The 19,122-nt window shown below is 46.4% G+C and overlaps 5 non-coding genes across 5 annotated transcripts; all 5 read right to left on the reverse strand.

Annotated features, from left to right (window-relative positions):
• Nucleotides 1-10,034: 10,034 nt before the first annotated feature.
• On the reverse strand, nt 10,035-10,106 carry trnag-ucc (transfer RNA glycine (anticodon UCC)). The gene has a single exon. It is a non-coding gene; the product is annotated as a tRNA-Gly (tRNA).
• A 1,614-nt stretch (nt 10,107-11,720) lies between these two features.
• trnag-ucc (transfer RNA glycine (anticodon UCC)) lies at nt 11,721-11,792 on the reverse strand. The gene has a single exon. It is a non-coding gene; the product is annotated as a tRNA-Gly (tRNA).
• Nucleotides 11,793-14,541: 2,749 nt separating this feature from the next.
• On the reverse strand, nt 14,542-14,613 carry trnag-ucc (transfer RNA glycine (anticodon UCC)). The gene has a single exon. It is a non-coding gene; the product is annotated as a tRNA-Gly (tRNA).
• A 1,616-nt stretch (nt 14,614-16,229) lies between these two features.
• trnag-ucc (transfer RNA glycine (anticodon UCC)) lies at nt 16,230-16,301 on the reverse strand. Its single transcript has one exon. It is a non-coding gene; the product is annotated as a tRNA-Gly (tRNA).
• A 2,749-nt stretch (nt 16,302-19,050) lies between these two features.
• trnag-ucc (transfer RNA glycine (anticodon UCC)) lies at nt 19,051-19,122 on the reverse strand. The gene has a single exon. It is a non-coding gene; the product is annotated as a tRNA-Gly (tRNA).

Raw genomic sequence — 19,122 nt, forward strand, 5'->3', positions numbered from 1 at the left:
CAAAGGACATGCGCACTGCTTTCTCCAACTGCTTGGAAGGCAGCTATGCTCACCACTATACCACCAACGCAGTCAGCAGTCAGCAGTCAGCAACTTGCGCCGTCACTAAGAAGGCTCGAAGTGCACGAGTCGCCGATAGGGCTAGAGGAGCAGATGAGATCTTTGTTTGGACCCGTCACTAAAGAGAGCCTTCAAGAATTTGCATCCCGTCACGTACAAGAAAGCGCTGCCTTCCCATCCGGCTAAATAAACACGAAGTGGTCAAACGCAGAGAGTGCCTATAATAACCAAAAGCCCAATCAAGGCAATCTCTTTCTCATGCCTCTATCTGAAAAGTTGGATAAAATCTTATATGAAAAAAAAAGTCTTTTAAAGAAATCCCTTATTCCGAGGTCACCGTAGCCACCAGATCCAGTCTGTATCCGCTTCAGTCAGCCGGATCCAGTCCGTATACAGAGAAGATGGTGGATCAACACCTAGAAAGGACCTCTATGGCCCAGAAACACAGCGGAGACCGTGACAACTAGATGAGCCGCAGATACAAATCCCCTGTAAAGACCACCTGGACAAGACCACAGGAAACAGATGATTCTTCTGCACAGTCTGACATTCCTGCAGCCTGGAGCTGATCTACCTGTTTCGTCTGACAAGGGGAGAACTGTCTCCCCGATTGAGCCTGGTTTCTCACCGGGTTTTTTCTCCATCCTTTCACCGATCGAGTTTTGGTTTCTTGCCTCTGTTGCTTCTGGCAGGCGGAGCTGGGGACACTTCATGTACAGCGATATCGTTGACTTGATTGCAAATTATTGCACAGATACTATTTAAACTGAACTTAGCTGAATGATGTCATCAAAGAGTTCAATAACGAAATGCCTTTAACTGTCATTTTGCTTTTTGACGCACTGTGTTCCTAATAAATGTTGTTCAGTTGCATTGACACAATACTTTTTGTTTAAAGCGCAATAAAAAAAAAAAAAAAAAAAAAAGAGTCCAAACAATGACCCCTGCTACGGGTAGTGTTGCAAGTGTTATGCGACTTCAGCTAATGATGGGTCCATCCGAAATTATTCCATCCAAAAGTTTTGGGTGGAGGCACAGGTCACAGAGGGAGTTCTGCTTCGACGTCAGCCCGAGCCAAAGGACATGCGCACTGCTTTCTCCAACTGCTTGGAAGGCAGCTATGCTCACCACTATACCACCAACGCAGTCAGCAGTCAGCAACTTGCGCCGTCACTAAGAAGGCTCGAAGTGCACGAGTCGCCGATAGGGCTAGAGGAGCAGATGAGATCTTTGTTTGGACCCGTCACTAAAGAGAGCCTTCAAGAATTTGCATCCCGTCACGTACAAGAAAGCGCTGCCTTCCCATCCGGCTAAATAAACACGAAGTGGTCAAACGCAGAGAGTGCCTATAATAACCAAAAGCCCAATCAAGGCAATCTCTTTCTCATGCCTCTATCTGAAAGTTGGATAAAATCTTATATGAAAAAAAAAGTCTTTTAAAGAAATCCCTTATTCCGAGGTCACCGTAGCCACCAGATCCAGTCTGTATCCGCTTCAGTCACCCGGATCCAGTCCGTATACAGAGAAGATGGTGGATCAACACCTAGAAAGGACCTCTATGGCCCAGAAACACAGCGGAGACCGTGACAACTAGATGAGCCGCAGATACAAATCCCCTGTAAAGACCACCTGGACAAGACCACAGGAAACAGATGATTCTTCTGCACAGTCTGACATTCCTGCAGCCTGGAGCTGATCTACCTGTTTCGTCTGACAAGGGGAGAACTGTCTCCCCGATTGAGCCTGGTTTCTCACCGGGTTTTTTCTCCATCCTTTCACCGATCGAGTTTTGGTTTCTTCCCTCTGTCGCTTCTGGCAGGCGGAGCTGGGGACACTTCATGTACAGCGATATCGTTGACTTGATTGCAAATTATTGCACAGATACTATTTAAACTGAACTTAGCTGAATGATGTCATCAAAGAGTTCAATAACGAAATGCCTTTAACTGTCATTTTGCTTTTTGACGCACTGTGTTCCTAATTAATGTTGTTCAGTTGCATTGACGCAATACTTTCTGTTTAAAGCGCAATTTAAAAAAAAAAAAAAAAAAAAAAAGAGTCCAAACAATGACCCCTGCTACGGGTAGTGTTCCAAGTGTTATGCGACTTCAGCTAATGATGGGTCCATCAGAAATTTTACGGTGCTAGGGCTGGGTCTGCGTCAGAAGAAGCCATGCATTGTTTAGTTATGTCAGTGCAGTGCCGTCAGTTGGGGGAGAAACGGCAGCATGCACGGCTCCTCGTTAGTATAGTGGACAGTATCTCCGCCTGTCACGCGGAAGACCGGGGTTCGATTCCCCGACGGGGAGAGCTGGTTCTTTTCGTCTTCCGAATGATCCATCCAAAATGTTTGGTTGGAGTCGCAGGTCACAGAAGGAGTTCTGCTTCGACGTCAGCCCGAGCCAAAGGATATGCGTTGGCCGGGAATCGAATCCGTGTCAACTGCTTGGAAGGCAGCTATGCTCACCACTATACCACCAACGCAGTCAGCAGTCAGCAACTTGCGCCGTCACTAAGAAGGCTCGAAGTGCACGAGTCGCCGATAGGGCTAGAGGAGCAGATGAGATCTTTGTTTGGACCCGTCACTAAAGAGAGCCTTCAAGAATTTGCATCCCGTCACGTACAAGAAAGCGCTGCCTTCCCATCCGGCTAAATAAACACGAAGTGGTCAAACGCAGAGAGTGCCTATAATAACCAAAAGCCCAATCAAGGCAATCTCTTTCTCATGCCTCTATCTGAAAAGTTGGATAAAATCTTATATGAAAAAAAAAGTCTTTTAAAGAAATCCCTTATTCCGAGGTCACCGTAGCCACCAGATCCAGTCTGTATCCGCTTCAGTCACCCGGATCCAGTCCGTATACAGAGAAGATGGTGGATCAACACCTAGAAAGGACCTCTATGGCCCAGAAACACAGCGGAGACCGTGACAACTAGATGAGCCGCAGATACAAATCCCCTGTAAAGACCACCTGGACAAGACCACAGGAAACAGATGATTCTTCTGCACAGTCTGACATTCCTGCAGCCTGGAGCTGATCTACCTGTTTCGTCTGACAAGGGGAGAACTGTCTCCCCGATTGAGCCTGGTTTCTCACCGGGTTTTTTCTCCATCCTTTCACCGATCGAGTTTTGGTTTCTTCCCTCTGTCGCTTCTGGCAGGCGGAGCTGGGGACACTTCATGTACAGCGATATCGTTGACTTGATTGCAAATTATTGCACAGATACTATTTAAACTGAACTTAGCTGAATGATGTCATCAAAGAGTTCAATAACGAAATGCCTTTAACTGTCATTTTGCTTTTTGACGCACTGTGTTCCTAATTAATGTTGTTCAGTTGCATTGACGCAATACTTTCTGTTTAAAGCGCAATTTAAAAAAAAAAAAAAAAAAAAAAAAAGAGTCCAAACAATGACCCCTGCTACGGGTAGTGTTCCAAGTGTTATGCGACTTCAGCTAATGATGGGTCCATCCGAAATTATTCCATCCAAAAGTTTTGGGTGGAGGCACAGGTCACAGAGGGAGTTCTGCTTCGACGTCAGCCCGAGCCAAAGGACATGCGCACTGCTTTCTCCAACTGCTTGGAAGGCAGCTATGCTCACCACTATACCACCAACGCAGTCAGCAGTCAGCAACTTGCGCCGTCACTAAGAAGGCTCGAAGTGCACGAGTCGCCGATAGGGCTAGAGGAGCAGATGAGATCTTTGTTTGGACCCGTCACTAAAGAGAGCCTTCAAGAATTTGCATCCCGTCACGTACAAGAAAGCGCTGCCTTCCCATCCGGCTAAATAAACACGAAGTGGTCAAACGCAGAGAGTGCCTATAATAACCAAAAGCCCAATCAAGGCAATCTCTTTCTCATGCCTCTATCTGAAAAGTTGGATAAAATCTTATATGAAAAAAAAAGTCTTTTAAAGAAATCCCTTATTCCGAGGTCACCGTAGCCACCAGATCCAGTCTGTATCCGCTTCAGTCACCCGGATCCAGTCCGTATACAGAGAAGATGGTGGATCAACACCTAGAAAGGACCTCTATGGCCCAGAAACACAGCGGAGACCGTGACAACTAGATGAGCCGCAGATACAAATCCCCTGTAAAGACCACCTGGACAAGACCACAGGAAACAGATGATTCTTCTGCACAGTCTGACATTCCTGCAGCCTGGAGCTGATCTACCTGTTTCGTCTGACAAGGGGAGAACTGTCTCCCCGATTGAGCCTGGTTTCTCACCGGGTTTTTTCTCCATCCTTTCACCGATCGAGTTTTGGTTTCTTCCCTCTGTCGCTTCTGGCAGGCGGAGCTGGGGACACTTCATGTACAGCGATATCGTTGACTTGATTGCAAATTATTGCACAGATACTATTTAAACTGAACTTAGCTGAATGATGTCATCAAAGAGTTCAATAACGAAATGCCTTTAACTGTCATTTTGCTTTTTGACGCACTGTGTTCCTAATTAATGTTGTTCAGTTGCATTGACGCAATGCTTTCTGTTTAAAGCGCAATTTAAAAAAAAAAAAAAAAAAAAAAAGAGTCCAAACAATGACCCCTGCTACGGGTAGTGTTCCAAGTGTTATGCGACTTCAGCTAATGATGGGTCCATCAGAAATTTTACGGTGCTAGGGCTGGGTCTGCGTCAGAAGAAGCCATGCATTGTTTAGTTATGTCAGTGCAGTGCCGTCAGTTGGGGGAGAAACGGCAGCATGCACGGCTCCTCGTTAGTATAGTGGACAGTATCTCCGCCTGTCACGCGGAAGACCGGGGTTCGATTCCCCGACGGGGAGAGCTGGTTCTTTTCGTCTTCCGAATGATCCATCCAAAATGTTTGGTTGGAGTCGCAGGTCACAGAAGGAGTTCTGCTTCAACGTCAGCCCGAGCCAAAGGACATGCGTTGGCCGGGAATCGAACCCGGGTCAACTGTTTGGAAGGCAGCTATGCTCACCACTATACCACCAACGCAGGCGGAAGACAGTAGCTTTATTGACGCACTGTGTTCCTAATAAATGTTGTTCAGTTGCATTGACACAATACTTTTTGTTTAAAGCGCAATAAAAAAAAAAAAAAAAAAAAAAAGAGTCCAAACAATGACCCCTGCTACCGGTAGTGTTGCAAGTGTTATGCAACTTCAGCTAATGATGGGTCCATCCGAAATTATTCCATCCAAAAGTTTTGGGTGGAGGCACAGGTCACAGAGGGAGTTCTGCTTCGACGTCAGCCCGAGCCAAAGGATATGCGTTGGCCGGGAATCGAATCCGTGTCAACTGCTTGGAAGGCAGCTATGCTCACCACTATACCACCAACGCAGTCAGCAGTCAGCAACTTGCGCCGTCACTAAGAAGGCTCGAAGTGCACGAGTCGCCGATAGGGCTAGAGGAGCAGATGAGATCTTTGTTTGGACCCGTCACTAAAGAGAGCCTTCAAGAATTTGCATCCCGTCACGTACAAGAAAGCGCTGCCTTCCCATCCGGCTAAATAAACACGAAGTGGTCAAACGCAGAGAGTGCCTATAATAACCAAAAGCCCAATCAAGGCAATCTCTTTCTCATGCCTCTATCTGAAAAGTTGGATAAAATCTTATATGAAAAAAAAAGTCTTTTAAAGAAATCCCTTATTCCGAGGTCACCGTAGCCACCAGATCCAGTCTGTATCCGCTTCAGTCACCCGGATCCAGTCCGTATACAGAGAAGATGGTGGATCAACACCTAGAAAGGACCTCTATGGCCCAGAAACACAGCGGAGACCGTGACAACTAGATGAGCCGCAGATACAAATCCCCTGTAAAGACCACCTGGACAAGACCACAGGAAACAGATGATTCTTCTGCACAGTCTGACATTCCTGCAGCCTGGAGCTGATCTACCTGTTTCGTCTGACAAGGGGAGAACTGTCTCCCCGATTGAGCCTGGTTTCTCACCGGGTTTTTTCTCCATCCTTTCACCGATCGAGTTTTGGTTTCTTGCCTCTGTCGCTTCTGGCAGGCGGAGCTGGGGACACTTCATGTACAGCGATATCGTTGACTTGATTGCAAATTATTGCACAGATACTATTTAAACTGAACTTAGCTGAATGATGTCATCAAAGAGTTCAATAACGAAATGCCTTTAACTGTCATTTTGCTTTTTGACGCACTGTGTTCCTAATAAATGTTGTTCAGTTGCATTGACACAATACTTTTTGTTTAAAGCGCAATTAAAAAAAAAAAAAAAAAAAAAAAAGAGTCCAAACAATGACCCCTGCTACGGGTAGTGTTGCAAGTGTTATGCGACTTCAGCTAATGATGGGTCCATCCGAAATTATTCCATCCAAAAGTTTTGGGTGGAGGCACAGGTCACAGAGGGAGTTCTGCTTCGACGTCAGCCCGAGCCAAAGGACATGCGCACTGCTTTCTCCAACTGCTTGGAAGGCAGCTATGCTCACCACTATACCACCAACGCAGTCAGCAGTCAGCAACTTGCGCCGTCACTAAGAAGGCTCGAAGTGCACGAGTCGCCGATAGGGCTAGAGGAGCAGATGAGATCTTTGTTTGGACCCGTCACTAAAGAGAGCCTTCAAGAATTTGCATCCCGTCACGTACAAGAAAGCGCTGCCTTCCCATCCGGCTAAATAAACACGAAGTGGTCAAACGCAGAGAGTGCCTATAATAACCAAAAGCCCAATCAAGGCAATCTCTTTCTCATGCCTCTATCTGAAAAGTTGGATAAAATCTTATATGAAAAAAAAAAGTCTTTTAAAGAAATCCCTTATTCCGAGGTCACCGTAGCCACCAGATCCAGTCTGTATCCGCTTCAGTCACCCGGATCCAGTCCGTATACAGAGAAGATGGTGGATCAACACCTAGAAAGGACCTCTATGGCCCAGAAACACAGCGGAGACCGTGACAACTAGATGAGCCGCAGATACAAATCCCCTGTAAAGACCACCTGGACAAGACCACAGGAAACAGATGATTCTTCTGCACAGTCTGACATTCCTGCAGCCTGGAGCTGATCTACCTGTTTCGTCTGACAAGGGGAGAACTGTCTCCCCGATTGAGCCTGGTTTCTCACCGGGTTTTTTCTCCATCCTTTCACCGATCGAGTTTTGGTTTCTTCCCTCTGTCGCTTCTGGCAGGCGGAGCTGGGGACACTTCATGTACAGCGATATCGTTGACTTGATTGCAAATTATTGCACAGATACTATTTTAACTGAACTTAGCTGAATGATGTCATCAAAGAGTTCAATAACGAAATGCCTTTAACTGTCATTTTGCTTTTTGACGCACTGTGTTCCTAATTAATGTTGTTCAGTTGCATTGACGCAATACTTTCTGTTTAAAGCGCAATTTAAAAAAAAAAAAAAAAAAAAAAAGAGTCCAAACAATGACCCCTGCTACGGGTAGTGTTCCAAGTGTTATGCGACTTCAGCTAATGATGGGTCCATCCGAAATTATTCCATCCAAAAGTTTTGGGTGGAGGCACAGGTCACAGAGGGAGTTCTGCTTCGACGTCAGCCCGAGCCAAAGGACATGCGCACTGCTTTCTCCAACTGCTTGGAAGGCAGCTATGCTCACCACTATACCACCAACGCAGTCAGCAGTCAGCAACTTGCGCCGTCACTAAGAAGGCTCGAAGTGCACGAGTCGCCGATAGGGCTAGAGGAGCAGATGAGATCTTTGTTTGGACCCGTCACTAAAGAGAGCCTTCAAGAATTTGCATCCCGTCACGTACAAGAAAGCGCTGCCTTCCCATCCGGCTAAATAAACACGAAGTGGTCAAACGCAGAGAGTGCCTATAATAACCAAAAGCCCAATCAAGGCAATCTCTTTCTCATGCCTCTATCTGAAAAGTTGGATAAAATCTTATATGAAAAAAAAAAGTCTTTTAAAGAAATCCCTTATTCCGAGGTCACCGTAGCCACCAGATCCAGTCTGTATCCGCTTCAGTCACCCGGATCCAGTCCGTATACAGAGAAGATGGTGGATCAACACCTAGAAAGGACCTCTATGGCCCAGAAACACAGCGGAGACCGTGACAACTAGATGAGCCGCAGATACAAATCCCCTGTAAAGACCACCTGGACAAGACCACAGGAAACAGATGATTCTTCTGCACAGTCTGACATTCCTGCAGCCTGGAGCTGATCTACCTGTTTCGTCTGACAAGGGGAGAACTGTCTCCCCGATTGAGCCTGGTTTCTCACCGGGTTTTTTCTCCATCCTTTCACCGATCGAGTTTTGGTTTCTTCCCTCTGTCGCTTCTGGCAGGCGGAGCTGGGGACACTTCATGTACAGCGATATCGTTGACTTGATTGCAAATTATTGCACAGATACTATTTAAACTGAACTTAGCTGAATGATGTCATCAAAGAGTTCAATAACGAAATGCCTTTAACTGTCATTTTGCTTTTTGACGCACTGTGTTCCTAATTAATGTTGTTCAGTTGCATTGACACAATACTTTTTGTTTAAAGCGCAATAAAAAAAATAAAAAAAAAAAAAGAGTCCAAACAATGACCCCTGCTACCGGTAGTGTTGCAAGTGTTATGCGACTTCAGCTAATGATGGGTCCATCCGAAATTATTCCATCCAAAAGTTTTGGGTGGAGGCACAGGTCACAGAGGGAGTTCTGCTTCGACGTCAGCCCGAGCCAAAGGATATGCGTTGGCCGGGAATCGAATCCGTGTCAACTGCTTGGAAGGCAGCTATGCTCACCACTATACCACCAACGCAGTCAGCAGTCAGCAACTTGCGCCGTCACTAAGAAGGCTCGAAGTGCACGAGTCGCCGATAGGGCTAGAGGAGCAGATGAGATCTTTGTTTGGACCCGTCACTAAAGAGAGCCTTCAAGAATTTGCATCCCGTCACGTACAAGAAAGCGCTGCCTTCCCATCCGGCTAAATAAACACGAAGTGGTCAAACGCAGAGAGTGCCTATAATAACCAAAAGCCCAATCAAGGCAATCTCTTTCTCATGCCTCTATCTGAAAAGTTGGATAAAATCTTATATGAAAAAAAAGAGTCTTTTAAAGAAATCCCTTATTCCGAGGTCACCGTAGCCACCAGATCCAGTCTGTATCCGCTTCAGTCACCCGGATCCAGTCCGTATACAGAGAAGATGGTGGATCAACACCTAGAAAGGACCTCTATGGCCCAGAAACACAGCGGAGACCGTGACAACTAGATGAGCCGCAGATACAAATCCCCTGTAAAGACCACCTGGACAAGACCACAGGAAACAGATGATTCTTCTGCACAGTCTGACATTCCTGCAGCCTGGAGCTGATCTACCTGTTTCGTCTGACAAGGGGAGAACTGTCTCCCCGATTGAGCCTGGTTTCTCACCGGGTTTTTTCTCCATCCTTTCACCGATCGAGTTTTGGTTTCTTCCCTCTGTCGCTTCTGGCAGGCGGAGCTGGGGACACTTCATGTACAGCGATATCGTTGACTTGATTGCAAATTATTGCACAGATACTATTTAAACTGAACTTAGCTGAATGATGTCATCAAAGAGTTCAATAACGAAATGCCTTTAACTGTCATTTTGCTTTTTGACGAACTGTGTTCCTAATTAATGTTGTTCAGTTGCATTGACGCAATACTTTCTGTTTAAAGCGCAATTTAAAAAAAAACAAAACAAAAAAAAAGAGTCCAAACAATGACCCCTGCTACGGGTAGTGTTCCAAGTGTTATGCGACTTCAGCTAATGATGGGTCCATCAGAAATTTTACGGTGCTAGGGCTGGGTCTGCGTCAGAAGAAGCCATGCATTGTTTAGTTATGTCAGTGCAGTGCCGTCAGTTGGTGGAGAAACGGCAGCATGCACGGCTCCTCGTTAGTATAGTGGACAGTATCTCCGCCTGTCACGCGGAAGACCGGGGTTCGATTCCCCGACGGGGAGAGCTGGTTCTTTTCGTCTTCCGAATGATCCATCCAAAATGTTTGGTTGGAGTCGCAGGTCACAGAAGGAGTTCTGCTTCGACGTCAGCCCGAGCCAAAGGACATGCGTTGGCCGGGAATCGAACCCGGGTCAACTGCTTGGAAGGCAGCTATGCTCACCACTATACCACCAACGCAGGCGGAAGACAGTAGCTTTATTGACGCCCTGTGTTCCTAATAAATGTTGTTCAGTTGCATTGACACAATACTTTTTGTTTAAAGCGCAATAAAAAAAAAAAAAAAAAAAAAAAAGAGTCCAAACAATGACCCCTGCTACCGGTAGTGTTGCAAGTGTTATGCGACTTCAGCTAATGATGGGTCCATCCGAAATTATTCCATCCAAAAGTTTTGGGTGGAGGCACAGGTCACAGAGGGAGTTCTGCTTCGACGTCAGCCCGAGCCAAAGGATATGCGTTGGCCGGGAATCGAATCCGTGTCAACTGCTTGGAAGGCAGCTATGCTCACCACTATACCACCAACGCAGTCAGCAGTCAGCAACTTGCGCCGTCACTAAGAAGGCTCGAAGTGCACGAGTCGCCGATAGGGCTAGAGGAGCAGATGAGATCTTTGTTTGGACCCGTCACTAAAGAGAGCCTTCAAGAATTTGCATCCCGTCACGTACAAGAAAGCGCTGCCTTCCCATCCGGCTAAATAAACACGAAGTGGTCAAACGCAGAGAGTGCCTATAATAACCAAAAGCCCAATCAAGGCAATCTCTTTCTCATGCCTCTATCTGAAAAGTTGGATAAAATCTTATATGAAAAAAAAAGTCTTTTAAAGAAATCCCTTATTCCGAGGTCACCGTAGCCACCAGATCCAGTCTGTATCCGCTTCAGTCACCCGGATCCAGTCCGTATACAGAGAAGATGGTGGATCAACACCTAGAAAGGACCTCTATGGCCCAGAAACACAGCGGAGACCGTGACAACTAGATGAGCCGCAGATACAAATCCCCTGTAAAGACCACCTGGACAAGACCACAGGAAACAGATGATTCTTCTGCACAGTCTGACATTCCTGCAGCCTGGAGCTGATCTACCTGTTTCGTCTGACAAGGGGAGAACTGTCTCCCCGATTGAGCCTGGTTTCTCACCGGGTTTTTTCTCCATCCTTTCACCGATCGAGTTTTGGTTTCTTCCCTCTGTCGCTTCTGGCAGGCGGAGCTGGGGACACTTCATGTACAGCGATATCGTTGACTTGATTGCAAATTATTGCACAGATACTATTTAAACTGAACTTAGCTGAATGATGTCATCAAAGAGTTCAATAACGAAATGCCTTTAACTGTCATTTTGCTTTTTGACGCACTGTGTTCCTAATTAATGTTGTTCAGTTGCATTGACGCAATACTTTCTGTTTAAAGCGCAATTTAAAAAAAAACAAAACAAAAAAAAAGAGTCCAAACAATGACCCCTGCTACGGGTAGTGTTCCAAGTGTTATGCGACTTCAGCTAATGATGGGTCCATCAGAAATTTTACGGTGCTAGGGCTGGGTCTGCGTCAGAAGAAGCCATGCATTGTTTAGTTATGTCAGTGCAGTGCCGTCAGTTGGGGGAGAAACGGCAGCATGCACGGCTCCTCGTTAGTATAGTGGACAGTATCTCCGCCTGTCACGCGGAAGACCGGGGTTCGATTCCCCGACGGGGAGAGCTGGTTCTTTTCGTCTTCCGAATGATCCATCCAAAATGTTTGGTTGGAGTCGCAGGTCACAGAAGGAGTTCTGCTTCGACGTCAGCCCGAGCCAAAGGACATGCGTTGGCCGGGAATCGAACCCGGGTCAACTGCTTGGAAGGCAGCTATGCTCACCACTATACCACCAACGCAGGCGGAAGACAGTAGCTTTATTGACGCACTGTGTTCCTAATAAATGTTGTTCAGTTGCATTGACACAATACTTTTTGTTTAAAGCGCAATAAAAAAAAAAAAAAAAAAAAAAAAAAGAGTCCAAACAATGACCCCTGCTACCGGTAGTGTTGCAAGTGTTATGCGACTTCAGCTAATGATGGGTCCATCCGAAATTATTCCATCCAAAAGTTTTGGGTGGAGGCACAGGTCACAGAGGGAGTTCTGCTTCGACGTCAGCCCGAGCCAAAGGATATGCGTTGGCCGGGAATCGAATCCGTGTCAACTGCTTGGAAGGCAGCTATGCTCACCACTATACCACCAACGCAGTCAGCAGTCAGCAACTTGCGCCGTCACTAAGAAGGCTCGAAGTGCACGAGTCGCCGATAGGGCTAGAGGAGCAGATGAGATCTTTGTTTGGACCCGTCACTAAAGAGAGCCTTCAAGAATTTGCATCCCGTCACGTACAAGAAAGCGCTGCCTTCCCATCCGGCTAAATAAACACGAAGTGGTCAAACGCAGAGAGTGCCTATAATAACCAAAAGCCCAATCAAGGCAATCTCTTTCTCATGCCTCTATCTGAAAAGTTGGATAAAATCTTATATGAAAAAAAAAAGTCTTTTAAAGAAATCCCTTATTCCGAGGTCACCGTAGCCACCAGATCCAGTCTGTATCCGCTTCAGTCACCCGGATCCAGTCCGTATACAGAGAAGATGGTGGATCAACACCTAGAAAGGACCTCTATGGCCCAGAAACACAGCGGAGACCGTGACAACTAGATGAGCCGCAGATACAAATCCCCTGTAAAGACCACCTGGACAAGACCACAGGAAACAGATGATTCTTCTGCACAGTCTGACATTCCTGCAGCCTGGAGCTGATCTACCTGTTTCGTCTGACAAGGGGAGAACTGTCTCCCCGATTGAGCCTGGTTTCTCACCGGGTTTTTTCTCCATCCTTTCACCGATCGAGTTTTGGTTTCTTCCCTCTGTCGCTTCTGGCAGGCGGAGCTGGGGACACTTCATGTACAGCGATATCGTTGACTTGATTGCAAATTATTGCACAGATACTATTTAAACTGAACTTAGCTGAATGATGTCATCAAAGAGTTCAATAACGAAATGCCTTTAACTGTCATTTTGCTTTTTGACGCACTGTGTTCCTAATTAATGTTGTTCAGTTGCATTGACGCAATACTTTCTGTTTAAAGCGCAATTTAAAAAAAAAAAAAAAAAAAAAAAAGAGTCCAAACAATGACCCCTGCTACGGGTAGTGTTCCAAGTGTTATGCGACTTCAGCTAATGATGGGTCCATCCGAAATTATTCCATCCAAAAGTTTTGGGTGGAGGCACAGGTCACAGAGGGAGTTCTGCTTCGACGTCAGCCCGAGCCAAAGGACATGCGCACTGCTTTCTCCAACTGCTTGGAAGGCAGCTATGCTCACCACTATACCACCAACGCAGTCAGCAGTCAGCAACTTGCGCCTCACTAAGAAGGCTCGAAGTGCACGAGTCGCCGATAGGGCTAGAGGAGCAGATGAGATCTTTGTTTGGACCCGTCACTAAAGAGAGCCTTCAAGAATTTGCATCCCGTCACGTACAAGAAAGCGCTGCCTTCCCATCCGGCTAAATAAACACGAAGTGGTCAAACGCAGAGAGTGCCTATAATAACCAAAAGCCCAATCAAGGCAATCTCTTTCTCATGCCTCTATCTGAAAAGTTGGATAAAATCTTATATGAAAAAAAAAAGTCTTTTAAAGAAATCCCTTATTCCGAGGTCACCGTAGCCACCAGATCCAGTCTGTATCCGCTTCAGTCACCCGGATCCAGTCCGTATACAGAGAAGATGGTGGATCAACACCTAGAAAGGACCTCTATGGCCCAGAAACACAGCGGAGACCGTGACAACTAGATGAGCCGCAGATACAAATCCCCTGTAAAGACCACCTGGACAAGACCACAGGAAACAGATGATTCTTCTGCACAGTCTGACATTCCTGCAGCCTGGAGCTGATCTACCTGTTTCGTCTGACAAGGGGAGAACTGTCTCCCCGATTGAGCCTGGTTTCTCACCGGGTTTTTTCTCCATCCTTTCACCGATCGAGTTTTGGTTTCTTCCCTCTGTCGCTTCTGGCAGGCGGAGCTGGGGACACTTCATGTACAGCGATATCGTTGACTTGATTGCAAATTATTGCACAGATACTATTTAAACTGAACTTAGCTGAATGATGTCATCAAAGAGTTCAATAACGAAATGCCTTTAACTGTCATTTTGCTTTTTGACGCACTGTGTTCCTAATTAATGTTGTTCAGTTGCATTGACGCAATACTTTCTGTTTAAAGCGCAATTTAAAAAAAAACAAAACAAAAAAAAAGAGTCCAAACAATGACCCCTGCTACGGGTAGTGTTCCAAGTGTTATGCGACTTCAGCTAATGATGGGTCCATCAGAAATTTTACGGTGCTAGGGCTGGGTCTGCGTCAGAAGAAGCCATGCATTGTTTAGTTATGTCAGTGCAGTGCCGTCAGTTGGGGGAGAAACGGCAGCATGCACGGCTCCTCGTTAGTATAGTGGACAGTATCTCCGCCTGTCACGCGGAAGACCGGGGTTCGATTCCCCGACGGGGAGAGCTGGTTCTTTTCGTCTTCCGAATGATCCATCCAAAATGTTTGGTTGGAGTCGCAGGTCACAGAAGGAGTTCTGCTTCGACGTCAGCCCGAGCCAAAGGACATGCGTTGGCCGGGAATCGAACCCGGGTCAACTGCTTGGAAGGCAGCTATGCTCACCACTATACCACCAACGCAGGCGGAAGACAGTAGCTTTATTGACGCACTGTGTTCCTAATAAATGTTGTTCAGTTGCATTGACACAATACTTTTTGTTTAAAGCGCAATAAAAAAAAAAAAAAAAAAAAAAAAAGAGTCCAAACAATGACCCCTGCTACCGGTAGTGTTGCAAGTGTTATGCGACTTCAGCTAATGATGGGTCCATCCGAAATTATTCCATCCAAAAGTTTTGGGTGGAGGCACAGGTCACAGAGGGAGTTCTGCTTCGACGTCAGCCCGAGCCAAAGGATATGCGTTGGCCGGGAATCGAATCCGTGTCAACTGCTTGGAAGGCAGCTATGCTCACCACTATACCACCAACGCAGTCAGCAGTCAGCAACTTGCGCCGTCACTAAGAAGGCTCGAAGTGCACGAGTCGCCGATAGGGCTAGAGGAGCAGATGAGATCTTTGTTTGGACCCGTCACTAAAGAGAGCCTTCAAGAATTTGCATCCCGTCACGTACAAGAAAGCGCTGCCTTCCCATCCGGCTAAATAAACACGAAGTGGTCAAACGCAGAGAGTGCCTATAATAACCAAAAGCCCAATCAAGGCAATCTCTTTCTCATGCCTCTATCTGAAAAGTTGGATAAAATCTTATATGAAAAAAAAAAGTCTTTTAAAGAAATCCCTTATTCCGAGGTCACCGTAGCCACCAGATCCAGTCTGTATCCGCTTCAGTCACCCGGATCCAGTCCGTATACAGAGAAGATGGTGGATCAACACCTAGAAAGGACCTCTATGGCCCAGAAACACAGCGGAGACCGTGACAACTAGATGAGCCGCAGATACAAATCCCCTGTAAAGACCACCTGGACAAGACCACAGGAAACAGATGATTCTTCTGCACAGTCTGACATTCCTGCAGCCTGGAGCTGATCTACCTGTTTCGTCTGACAAGGGGAGAACTGTCTCCCCGATTGAGCCTGGTTTCTCACCGGGTTTTTTCTCCATCCTTTCACCGATCGAGTTTTGGTTTCTTCCCTCTGTCGCTTCTGGCAGGCGGAGCTGGGGACACTTCATGTACAGCGATATCGTTGACTTGATTGCAAATTATTGCACAGATACTATTTAAACTGAACTTAGCTGAATGATGTCATCAAAGAGTTCAATAACGAAATGCCTTTAACTGTCATTTTGCTTTTTGACGCACTGTGTTCCTAATTAATGTTGTTCAGTTGCATTGACGCAATACTTTCTGTTTAAAGCGCAATTTAAAAAAAAACAAAACAAAAAAAAAGAGTCCAAACAATGACCCCTGCTACGGGTAGTGTTCCAAGTGTTATGCGACTTCAGCTAATGATGGGTCCATCAGAAATTTTACGGTGCTAGGGCTGGGTCTGCGTCAGAAGAAGCCATGCATTGTTTAGTTATGTCAGTGCAGTGCCGTCAGTTGGGGGAGAAACGGCAGCATGCACGGCTCCTCGTTAGTATAGTGGACAGTATCTCCGCCTGTCACGCGGAAGACCGGGGTTCGATTCCCCGACGGGGAGAGCTGGTTCTTTTCGTCTTCCGAATGATCCATCCAAAATGTTTGGTTGGAGTCGCAGGTCACAGAAGGAGTTCTGCTTCGACGTCAGCCCGAGCCAAAGGACATGCGTTGGCCGGGAATCGAACCCGGGTCAACTGCTTGGAAGGCAGCTATGCTCACCACTATACCACCAACGCAGGCGGAAGACAGTAGCTTTATTGACGCACTGTGTTCCTAATAAATGTTGTTCAGTTGCATTGACACAATACTTTTTGTTTAAAGCGCAATAAAAAAAAAAAAAAAAAAAAAAAAAAGAGTCCAAACAATGACCCCTGCTACCGGTAGTGTTGCAAGTGTTATGCGACTTCAGCTAATGATGGGTCCATCCGAAATTATTCCATCCAAAAGTTTTGGGTGGAGGCACAGGTCACAGAGGGAGTTCTGCTTCGACGTCAGCCCGAGCCAAAGGATATGCGTTGGCCGGGAATCGAATCCGTGTCAACTGCTTGGAAGGCAGCTATGCTCACCACTATACCACCAACGCAGTCAGCAGTCAGCAACTTGCGCCGTCACTAAGAAGGCTCGAAGTGCACGAGTCGCCGATAGGGCTAGAGGAGCAGATGAGATCTTTGTTTGGACCCGTCACTAAAGAGAGCCTTCAAGAATTTGCATCCCGTCACGTACAAGAAAGCGCTGCCTTCCCATCCGGCTAAATAAACACGAAGTGGTCAAACGCAGAGAGTGCCTATAATAACCAAAAGCCCAATCAAGGCAATCTCTTTCTCATGCCTCTATCTGAAAAGTTGGATAAAATCTTATATGAAAAAAAAAAGTCTTTTAAAGAAATCCCTTATTCCGAGGTCACCGTAGCCACCAGATCCAGTCTGTATCCGCTTCAGTCACCCGGATCCAGTCCGTATACAGAGAAGATGGTGGATCAACACCTAGAAAGGACCTCTATGGCCCAGAAACACAGCGGAGACCGTGACAACTAGATGAGCCGCAGATACAAATCCCCTGTAAAGACCACCTGGACAAGACCACAGGAAACAGATGATTCTTCTGCACAGTCTGACATTCCTGCAGCCTGGAGCTGATCTACCTGTTTCGTCTGACAAGGGGAGAACTGTCTCCCCGATTGAGCCTGGTTTCTCACCGGGTTTTTTCTCCATCCTTTCACCGATCGAGTTTTGGTTTCTTCCCTCTGTCGCTTCTGGCAGGCGGAGCTGGGGACACTTCATGTACAGCGATATCGTTGACTTGATTGCAAATTATTGCACAGATACTATTTAAACTGAACTTAGCTGAATGATGTCATCAAAGAGTTCAATAACGAAATGCCTTTAACTGTCATTTTGCTTTTTGACGCACTGTGTTCCTAATTAATGTTGTTCAGTTGCATTGACGCAATACTTTCTGTTTAAAGCGCAATTTAAAAAAAAAAAAAAAAAAAAAAAAGAGTCCAAACAATGACCCCTGCTACGGGTAGTGTTCCAAGTGTTATGCGACTTCAGCTAATGATGGGTCCATCCGAAATTATTCCATCCAAAAGTTTTGGGTGGAGGCACAGGTCACAGAGGGAGTTCTGCTTCGACGTCAGCCCGAGCCAAAGGACATGCGCACTGCTTTCTCCAACTGCTTGGAAGGCAGCTATGCTCACCACTATACCACCAACGCAGTCAGCAGTCAGCAACTTGCGCCTCACTAAGAAGGCTCGAAGTGCACGAGTCGCCGATAGGGCTAGAGGAGCAGATGAGATCTTTGTTTGGACCCGTCACTAAAGAGAGCCTTCAAGAATTTGCATCCCGTCACGTACAAGAAAGCGCTGCCTTCCCATCCGGCTAAATAAACACGAAGTGGTCAAACGCAGAGAGTGCCTATAATAACCAAAAGCCCAATCAAGGCAATCTCTTTCTCATGCCTCTATCTGAAAAGTTGGATAAAATCTTATATGAAAAAAAAAAGTCTTTTAAAGAAATCCCTTATTCCGAGGTCACCGTAGCCACCAGATCCAGTCTGTATCCGCTTCAGTCACCCGGATCCAGTCCGTATACAGAGAAGATGGTGGATCAACACCTAGAAAGGACCTCTATGGCCCAGAAACACAGCGGAGACCGTGACAACTAGATGAGCCGCAGATACAAATCCCCTGTAAAGACCACCTGGACAAGACCACAGGAAACAGATGATTCTTCTGCACAGTCTGACATTCCTGCAGCCTGGAGCTGATCTACCTGTTTCGTCTGACAAGGGGAGAACTGTCTCCCCGATTGAGCCTGGTTTCTCACCGGGTTTTTTCTCCATCCTTTCACCGATCGAGTTTTGGTTTCTTCCCTCTGTCGCTTCTGGCAGGCGGAGCTGGGGACACTTCATGTACAGCGATATCGTTGACTTGATTGCAAATTATTGCACAGATACTATTTAAACTGAACTTAGCTGAATGATGTCATCAAAGAGTTCAATAACGAAATGCCTTTAACTGTCATTTTGCTTTTTGACGCACTGTGTTCCTAATTAATGTTGTTCAGTTGCATTGACGCAATACTTTCTGTTTAAAGCGCAATTTAAAAAAAAACAAAACAAAAAAAAAGAGTCCAAACAATGACCCCTGCTACGGGTAGTGTTCCAAGTGTTATGCGACTTCAGCTAATGATGGGTCCATCAGAAATTTTACGGTGCTAGGGCTGGGTCTGCGTCAGAAGAAGCCATGCATTGTTTAGTTATGTCAGTGCAGTGCCGTCAGTTGGGGGAGAAACGGCAGCATGCACGGCTCCTCGTTAGTATAGTGGACAGTATCTCCGCCTGTCACGCGGAAGACCGGGGTTCGATTCCCCGACGGGGAGAGCTGGTTCTTTTCGTCTTCCGAATGATCCATCCAAAATGTTTGGTTGGAGTCGCAGGTCACAGAAGGAGTTCTGCTTCGACGTCAGCCCGAGCCAAAGGACATGCGTTGGCCGGGAATCGAACCCGGGTCAACTGCTTGGAAGGCAGCTATGCTCACCACTATACCACCAACGC

The sequence above is a fragment of the Carassius gibelio genome, chromosome B19 (assembly GCF_023724105.1).
Source record: "Carassius gibelio isolate Cgi1373 ecotype wild population from Czech Republic chromosome B19, carGib1.2-hapl.c, whole genome shotgun sequence".
Taxonomy (NCBI): Eukaryota; Metazoa; Chordata; class Actinopteri; order Cypriniformes; family Cyprinidae; genus Carassius; species Carassius gibelio.